Source organism: Pan troglodytes, chromosome 4 (assembly GCF_028858775.2).
Source record: "Pan troglodytes isolate AG18354 chromosome 4, NHGRI_mPanTro3-v2.0_pri, whole genome shotgun sequence".
Classification (NCBI taxonomy): Eukaryota; Metazoa; Chordata; class Mammalia; order Primates; family Hominidae; genus Pan; species Pan troglodytes.
The window spans coordinates 6,992,710-7,002,280 of NC_072402.2; the positions used below are offsets into that span (position 1 = coordinate 6,992,710).

At 45.3% G+C, this 9,571-nt stretch overlaps 1 long non-coding RNA gene across 1 annotated transcript; it reads left to right on the top strand.

Moving 5' to 3' along the window:
- The first annotated feature begins 1,268 nt into the window (after nucleotides 1-1,268).
- On the top strand, nucleotides 1,269-9,363 carry LOC107974606 (uncharacterized). The gene is made up of 5 exons (XR_001717444.2): nucleotides 1,269-1,471; nucleotides 7,171-7,224; nucleotides 7,485-7,627; nucleotides 7,834-7,961; nucleotides 8,604-9,363. It is a non-coding gene; the product is annotated as an uncharacterized LOC107974606 (long non-coding RNA).
- The last annotated feature ends 208 nt before the right edge of the window (nucleotides 9,364-9,571 follow it).

Sequence of the window (9,571 nt, forward strand, 5' to 3'; positions counted from 1 at the left end):
GGAGAAAGAGCATCACACTGACGTGCACCCTGTTAAAATAAATAATCAGGAGAGGATTTCATATTAACAATCTGAAAACTCACAGTGTTCAATAGTGTTTCTTCAGTATTCAGGGTCCCTCCTTTTTTCCTTCTTCTTTTATTTTTCCTTCTTTTTAAATTTTATTTATTTATTTATTTATTGTACAACAAAGTGTCTCACAGGTTCTCTATTGCTTAGAGGGAGAAAACATGGCCCTTTTAACACACTGATTTCTTTCATGGCTGTGCAATTTCTTTGCAGTTTATGAATAATTTTTGTCCACAGGGTTTGCAGCAAATATTAGTTACAGTGTAATCAGATGGATAGAGCCAGGGTTAGAAAAACAAATCGTTTCAATTATTTTTACAGCTTCATCACAGACCTTGTGATTTTTCAGCGATCTGTGAGCCTGCATGTCTAAAGGTCAAACTATTCTGAAGCAAAGAAATAGGAAATTCACAAATTCAGAAACTGTTTCTGCATTATAGTTGCCTCCCAAATCTAATTGCAGGACTAGATGACTTCTTCCCAAATGCACACAGTCCTTACTTTTTTAATGTGTGGTGTATTCCTCAGCGCAGGCTGCCATAACAAATACCGTAGACTGGATAGCTTCGACAAGAGAAATGCATTTCCTCCGAGTTCAGGGGGCTGGAAGTCTAAGGTCAGGGTGCCAGCGTGGTCAGGTTTTGGGGAGGTTCTTGCAGACAGCCACCTTCTCTCTATGACCCTGCATGGCTTTCCTCCAAGTCTGTGCAGGGAGCGTGCAGAAGATCTCTCTCTCTTCCTCTGCTTATAAGGCCACTAATCCCTGTGGATTGGGACCCCACCCTTATGCCCTCATTTAACTTCAATTACCCTAAAAACTGTATATCCAAATATAGTCAATTTGGAGTTAGGCCTTCAAAATATGAATTTGGGAGGACACAAGTCAGTCCATAGCAAATGGCCACTTCATGTAACGTCTAGTGCTTTGAGCTGAGTAACTTAAAGCACTGGGCATTATATAACATATAAGCATGTATGTATCTGGAAGGGATGAGAATATAATAGTCATTTGATGGGAATTCCATGGAGAAGGAGTTGGAGTATCATGTGGCATCGTGGAGGCACATAGCAGAAGGCATTGAGCAGACCTTCAGGAATCAATAGGATTGCAGCAGGCAGGATGGGGGTGGGGTGGGTACCCAGAGCTGTGAGAAAGTGCAGCGTCACCATGAGTGAGAGAAGTTCACAGGGAGCACACATGCCCTTGAGTGCTGAGCTAAGTACCTGGAAAAGAACCACTGTGAATTCTGCAGCTATGGAAACCCTGGGGCTGCCTGTGGTCAGAGAGGGGCTTCAAGATCAGTGATTTTCCAGCAGCTGGGAGAAGGGACTGGAACAGAGCCCCCCTGAACCGTTCTGACAGCCCAGATTAGAAGGGGGAAGGTGGAGGAAAGGCAGAGAGGTAAGGTGAACATTTTATTTCTTATATTTTTACATTTGCATTCACAGTCTTTACATTTCATTCCAGGGCATCTGATTCAGGGGAAAAAAAGAAAACAATATGTTTTTCATGTATTAACATTGCTGATGCACTCCAAAATCCTTCTGGAACCATCAATGAAAGATAGAATAACAAACAGAAAAATAACTTGGTTATCTCAACTTGTCCCTTGCAGTAAACATCAGAGGTGATGAAATATTTAGGTATGACCAATCCATGATATGAATTCTTGAGCCAAATAAGTTAATTGCTATGATTCTACACAAACTCAGTATCAGTTGCCAAAGTAATGAAAATGGTTGGATGCACTGGAAGCTTTCAAGACTAAGTGTAGCTAGTATGATATACTGATGTTTCTACACCAAAAACAAAAGAGTAAAACGAGTTTATCCTAGTGATTACAATGCTGAAAAAAAAAAGCCATCTTATAGCTCTTCTTAAATAATTCATGATTTACCACTACAGAAATGAAAATAAAAATAGACGAGTTTTCTCAGAACTTTCGGTATATATCAAAAGCTATTATTGTTAAGATATGATTTCCACTGAAATTTCAGAAGCAAAAAGACTGGCTAAGAACTAGCGCCCCTCGAAGACTGGCAGCTCCACCACTCATCCTGCTGAATGTGGAGTAAATGAAGCAGGGCGTGGTCACCGGGCTTGGTTTTATAAGGGAGTGGGAGAGAGGATGGATGGAGAGGAAATTGATTTTTTCTAAGTTGGGAAAATAACTATTTTATAAGAAAAGACATGTGCTCATTAAATTATTTACAGGGCCAGTGCAAATGATTTAAATAGAGAAACACTGAACTCTTAAAAATAAATAACAAAAGCACCGAGGTACCTGGCCTTGCTAACATACTCTTTCGTTTCTGTTATGAATGGCAAATGCTGCGGATGTGAAGTCACCCGTCAGATCACTGTAAGTAACAATAATGGTCAGCAGTGACGTCAGTCGAGGGCACAGTCTAGACATATCCTAGATGATACTGAATACAGGCACCTACTTATGGCACAGACAATTCAGAAGAAGAAGAAAAAAAAGCGGTATGTGTGAACCACTTCTTTTTTAAATTGAAAATGAAAATAGCTTTATGGAGGTGTCCAATGGGGATAGAAATGTATCCCCTTAAAATCAGGTTACCTAATCCATGGAAGGGCAGAATATCACAGAGAAAATTAAAATGGGTTTTAATCATGGAAAGTAAACATCTGAGCATATTTAACAAGTCTCAGCACAGAGCCAGCTTTCTCCAGGCTAAGCCTGATAGAGGATCTGGTGTCTTCCCTGGTCTCTCACCCATCTGGCCCATCCCAGACTGAGAGAAGCACCTGGAGCTGCCCCTGCCGGGGACTCCCTGCTTCACGTGAAACCACCTGGCTCTCAGCACTGCAGGGCCTGGGCGCGCTAGCTTTCTGACACACAGGGAGTCAGCAGATGTACTACCAATGCTCACAATTATTTCCAAACAGGCCTGCAGGCAAGGACTCTCAATAACTGCGGGCCATCATAGGAAAGGAAATCTGCCCATACAAAACCAACACAGGTGCACCAATCTCACAGTGGAAGCACAGTCTCGCAGTGGGAGCACAGTCTCGCAGTAGGAACACAGTCTTGCAGTGGGAGCACTATTTGACAGTTGGAGCGCAGTCTCACAGTGGGAGCAGTCTCACAGTGGGGGCACTATTTCACAGTAGGACCACAGTCTCACAGTAGGAGCACAGTCTCGCAGTGGGAGCACAATCTCACAGTAGGAGCACAGTCTCGCAGTGGGAGCACTATCTCACAGTGGGAGCACAGTCTCGCGGTGGGAGCACAGTCTCACAGTGGGAGCGCTATCTTGCAGTGGGAGCACTATCTCACAAGTGGGAGCGCTATCTTGCAAGTGGAAGCAATATCTCGCAGTGGGAACACAGTCTCGCAGTGGGAGCGCAGTCTCGTGGTGGGAGCCCTGTCTCGCGGTGGGAGTGCTGTCTCACGGTGGGAGCACTATCTCGTCATAGTGGGAGCACAATCTCGTCATAGTGGGAGCACAATCTCGTCATAGTGGGAGCACAATCTCATAGTGGGAGCACATTCTCACAGTGGGAGCACATTCTCACAGTGGGAGCACTATCTCGTCATAGTGGGAGCACTATCTCGTCATAGTGGGAGAACTATCTCATAGTGGGAGCACATTCTCACAGTGGGAGCGCTCTCTCACAGTGTGAGCACTATCTCCTCATAGTGGGAGCACTATCTCATAGTGGGAGCACATTCTCACAGTGGGAGCGCTCTCTCACAGTGTGAGCACTATCTCGTCATAGTGGGAGCACTATCTCATAGTGGGAGCACATTCTCACAGTGGGGGCACATTCTCACAGTGGCAGCACAGTCTCACAGTGGGAGCACTATTTCACAGTGGGAGCACAGTCTCGCAGTGGGAGCACCGTCTCGCAGTAGGAACACAGTCTTGCAGTGGGAGCACTATTTCACAGTAGGAGCACAGTCTCACAGTAGGAGCACAGTCTCACAGTGGGAGCACAGTCTCGCAGTGGGAGCACAGTCTCGCAGTGGGAGCACTATCTCACAGTGGGAGCACAATCTCACAGTAGGAGCACAGTCTCGCAGTGGGAGCACTATCTCGCAGTGGGAGCACAGTCTCACGGTGGGAACGCAGTCTCGCAGTGGGAGCTCTGTCTCGCGGTGGGAGCACAGTCTCACGGTGGGAGCACTATCTTGCAGTGGGAGCGCTATCTCACAAGTGGGAGTGCTATCTTGCAAGTGGGAGCACTATCTCACAGTGGGAGCACAGTCTCGCAGTGGGAGCGCAGTCTCGCGGTGGGAGCGCTGTCTCGCGGTGGGAGCGCTGTCTCACGGTGGGAGCACTATCTCGTCATAGTGGGAGCACAATTTCATAGTGGGAGCACATTCTCACAGTGGGGGCACATTCTCACAGTGGCAGCACAGTCTCACAGTAGCAGCACAGTCTCACAGTGGGAGTATTATCTTGCAGTAGAAGCACACTGAGCACACTGTGTAGCTGTTCACACTTGTTTCCTCACCCTGACTCCCCATGCCAAACCCCCAGAACCGGTTCACACTCACCAAGAGATCTTTATTTTAACTTGAAGAATCCTTCATTTACTTAGAAATAGAAAGTCCCCTCCAGGGATACACCAGGAGGCCTATCATATCTGTAACGGGTGGAGCAGAGAGATTGGAATGGCCTTGAAGAGCAGAAGCTCCCAGGCTGGGTCCTGCTAGAACCTGCTCATCACGTCTCCAGGAGCAGCACACACAGCATGCCAGTCAGGACGGGTGTGGGAAAGATGGCAGAGAAGAAGAGGCAGCCAGAGAGAAGCCAGCCGTGTCAATGAAAGTCCTAACTGGTGGTTTGGCCCTCCCTTCCCAGTGGCAAGAGGATGCCTGTTGTAAAATGGATGTGAAGCCTGGCATCATTAACCATCCAGCTCAACCAGCTTTAAATCCTAGGCCCTACAAATGAACTTCAAATTTTCAGCTTCCCACAGAGGATCTCACCACCTTCAAACCACCCAGGCTCTGTGTCAGCCATACTGGAGTTTTCACTGTAAATTAAGTAAATGGGCCTTCTGGTATTATACACCAGTCTTTCTAGCTTAGCTAATGTGAATCTACCTCTAAAATATGGAGACACTCTCAGAGTGCTAACCAAGCTAGCTGTCCGATCCTGGCAGGCTTCTTGGCAAACTGAATACCTGGCCAGGAGAAAGGCCAGGTGACTGTGTCCCCACTCGGCTGCAGGGATAAGAGCAGTGTGATTTCTCATTTCTCCTTGAGATGCCCCACATAGTTCTGCTCCTGGGCTTCAAAAAAGATGATATCTAGTGAATGATTCCTCCAGCGTTTGGATGGGAAATGGGCCAAGGGCTCTTCTCCCTACTGAGCTCTTTCCTACCCACTGAAACATCCCCCAACCAAAACTGTACCAGAAAGCCCAAGATTCTGGAGATGCCATCCTGGAGAAGGTATTCAAAGGAGTAGGAGACTTCTCAAAGGCTAAACAAAACTCCCAACTTATCTCTGCCAGAGTAGGGTACATCAAATGGCCAAATCCACCGCTTTGCAGTCTCCCAGTAAGAGGCAGATCCTCTGAAACAATCATAGGCACAGATCTTTGCATTTTTTAGAAGTCACAGAATTAAGATTTTTCTGCATCTCGATGATTCAGACACTTTAGAATTTGATATTGGCGTAGAAACTAGGAATCATAAAATAAATTTTTTAAAAATTGTCATTTAATAAACATATTATGTGTCACCCAGAGCATAAAGAAACAGGCAAACAAATAGGAGTGTAAATGTTTGCATGATACATAGGGAACAATTTAGCAATAGCTGTTAACTATTGAAAACATTTGCTTTTGGGTCTAGCCATCTTACTTCTAGGAATTTTTCGAGATATTTTCAAGGTTCACAAAGAAAAAATAGACCATTTTAGCATAGTTTATCACGACAAAAAACACAAATGTGCAATAATCAAGTTTGGTGCATCCATGCAATGGAATATTATTAATAAATGTCCTGTATACTGACATGAAAACCTATCCAAGGGGAATTAAGTGAATAAATGCAAGTTGAGCAAACAATGTGCATCATTCGCATATGTTGGTAGAAGCATGAAATGTTCTGGTTTGATTCACTATTCAAAGAGGTTGTCTCTGAGGACTGGCACTACAGGGCATTCCTTTCTAGAGAACATATTGGTGTGCATGGAGGTTAGGAGAACAGACTCACCCCAGCAACACCACATTTTGACCTTGGGCAATGCCAGGTTCTGGGTCTACCTGAGCACAGCCCTACTTCACAGAGTGCAGCAGGGCTCACATGAACTCACATACATGAGGCACATAAAATAGTGCCTGGTACATAGTAAGCACTGTATGAGCGCTCTTATCTTGACCACTGCTATTGAGCCCCCACATGAAGGTTTTCGCAATCATAACCACCTTGGTGTTCTTATGCCATTTAAAAAAAAAAAAATAAGACTTCAGGGCTGCAGGCGGTGGCTCACGCCTGTCATCCCAGCACTTTGGGAGGCCGAGGCGGGTAGATCACTTGAGGTCAGGAGTTCAAGCCAAGCCTAACCAGCATGGTGAAACCCCATCTCTACTAAAAATACAAAAGTTAGCTGGGCAGTAGTGGTACAAGCCTGTATTCCCAGCTACTCTGGAGGCTGAGACAGGAGAATCTCTTGAACCCGGGAGGCAGAGGTTGGCTGTAGTGGCCCGAGATTGTGCCACCGCACTCCAGCCTGGGTGACAGAGTGAGACCCTGTCTCAAAAAAAAAAAAAAAGACTTCAGTTAGTAATAGAATGTTTTTTAAATTAGCAAGATGATGATGTAAGTAATGGTTATTTAAATCAAATCTCAAAATACTGGAATTATGTCATCCTTGAAGAAGTCAAGAGGAGATCTGGGGGTTCCAAGAGGAAGTGCCCCTTCACCTGCAAGGTGGTCACCTTAGAGAAATCTCAGTGCCTGGGTTGGGTATGAACTGAAAACTCCTAGCCAAGAAGGACGGAAGACCTTGGTATTAGGAAGGTTTAGATTAGGAAGGTTTAGATTTTGAGATTTTTAGATTTTGAGATGACATCCAAGCATGCAAGCAAAAAAAGTCTCTTTTGCTTTTATCTAAGTCATACCATGAAGCTGGCCAGGGTGATTCTCTGACTCCTGGAATGGCAGACCTGGTAAGCAGCTCTATATCCCCTTTCACACCCACCACTACAAAGCTTAAGCCCAATTCTCTGTTCAACCGCAGCAAGTGTGGGGGGCACTGTATCCTGTATGTCTTTATTTTAGTTTATCCACCAACCTTGTCTCCAGGGTCTGATTTGCATCTTGTTTGGCTATTGTATATTTTTGTTTTTATTTCGTATTTCTAAATCACCTGTTCTTTCTGCAAACTGTCTCAAATCTTTATCATGCATTTCCTGCTTACTCCCTAAAGATCGTCTGCCCTTCCCACGTCTTCGCCGATCGGTCCCCACTTTCCAGCCTGCACAAGTGCCTTGGAGCCCTACCCTTTGGATGCAGCCAAAGCCATTCCTAGCAGCCCTTGAGGGTTCTAACAACACGACTGTGGAGTCAGAGGTGGGTGCTCCTTTTTCTCACCTCTCGAAAGGTAGGGAATGCAGCATCAGGAAAAACACATAGTAGGCACTATGGAAGGGATGTGGAAGGAGGGTGTGAGGAATGAACTCTGAATGAATGGAGACTACCAAGCTGCTCTAAGTGTCTTCCTCCTCTCCACTGGGACACTTCACTGACCAGATTTCCTTCTCCTTCCCTGGAGGAAGTCCTGTCTCCTGGGATCCCAAGGCTTCATCCAGGGACAGCTACATGTAAATCAGGAAGAGAAATCTGCCGTGGAAAAGGTCTCCATTGACCAACTGCTCCTCTGGTCTCTGACTGTCCAGCAGACAAGGTATGTGAAAAAGTGTGTGCTGTCTGAAACTTCACTCTAGCAATAGCAGTGATCAGAGTAATGACAGGGATGGGAAAAGTAATAATAACAATAACAGGCACTCTAAATTTGAGTAGCATTTTGTGGCTTTCAGGAGTGCTTTCAAATGCATTTGCTGTTTTCTCCTATGCCTCCAGTGACCCTGTACATACCCAGATAATTACTACTGTGGCCACATCTTTAAGTTTCTGTGATTTTATATCAAGATTCAATTGTGTAGGGAAAAGGAAACTTTTTCATCATAGAAGGAGACATTTAATTCACTTCTGACCATTCCAGGAAGGGTAGGCACCTGACTTCGTGGCAAGGATGTGGACTGATGGTGTTGTCTGGATAGTGATCAGGCCACGTACTCATTGTCCACATCTGCAGGGGCCTTCTCAGTCCACATTCCTGGTGAAAATCAACATCGTGTGACTTTACAGATTCATGAGTGCCAGGGAATGAGCGACCCTCTGTTGCTGTCACAATCTCATTTCTTTTCCTTCTCACTGGAATTTTAATCAGTCTGAGCATCAGTTAATGATTCTTTCTTATCCATTTGATTAAAATACAAAGTCATTGAGGCAGTAGCAAATTGGATTTTTTTTCCTTGGCCCTTAGTGCACTGCAGTAATGAAATCCACGACTTCCCACCTCTGCTAGTGAAGTGTCAGCATGTACCGTGTGAAACCCAGGAAGGCTCATCTGTCTCATGAGTGATTTCCTTTCCTGAGGAAGGCCCTCCAAGGAGCCATGCATCTCTGGAACGGATCACCCATGCTGACAGAACTGAAGATTGAACCTCTAACTAACATGACTTGTGCAGGTGACAGGGAAATTGTTTGTAATACAACTTCATTTCTTTAAAAGCAGCTACGGATTTTATACTTGGGTGAAATTATATCCCACATACTAATTTAATAAACTCCTCTAAGCTTACACAGAGTCTCTTCTTGGAAAAGGATGTGTTTCTGATCCACTGGCCGGTGCACTGAATGATTTCCCGCTACAACCCAAGGGAGAAGGAGTAGTGAAGACTGAAAACTAGGCAAAGCCAATTCGTATTCTGACGAAACTTTACAAATGCTGTTTATGACAAAACCCAGTTGTAAAAACTAAAGGGTAAGGTGAACACCCAAACCCTGCCATTAAAATAACAAAGAAAGGGGATCCCTGCTACCTTTGGTTAATCTTTTCCAGTGGAACCTTCTTGTCTTGTGTCTCATTACCTCAAGTCCCAAGATTTCCAACCCTGGGTAAAGACTGTCTCCTCAGGGCCAGGCACAGTGGCCCATGCCTGTGATCCCAGCAATTTGGGAGGCCGAGGCGGGTGGATCTCTTGAGGTCAGGAGTTTGAGACCAGCCTGGCCAACATGGTGAAACCCTGTCTCTACTAAAAATACAAAACTTAGCCGGGCATGGTGGCACATGCCTGTAGTCCCAGCTACTAAAGAGGCTGAGGCATGATAGTTGCTTGAACCCAGGAGGCGGAGGTTGCAGAGAGCAGAGATCGTGCAACTGCCCTCCAGCCTGGGCGACAGAGCGAGACTCTGTCTCAAAAACAAAAATGACTGTCTCCTCAGAGCTTG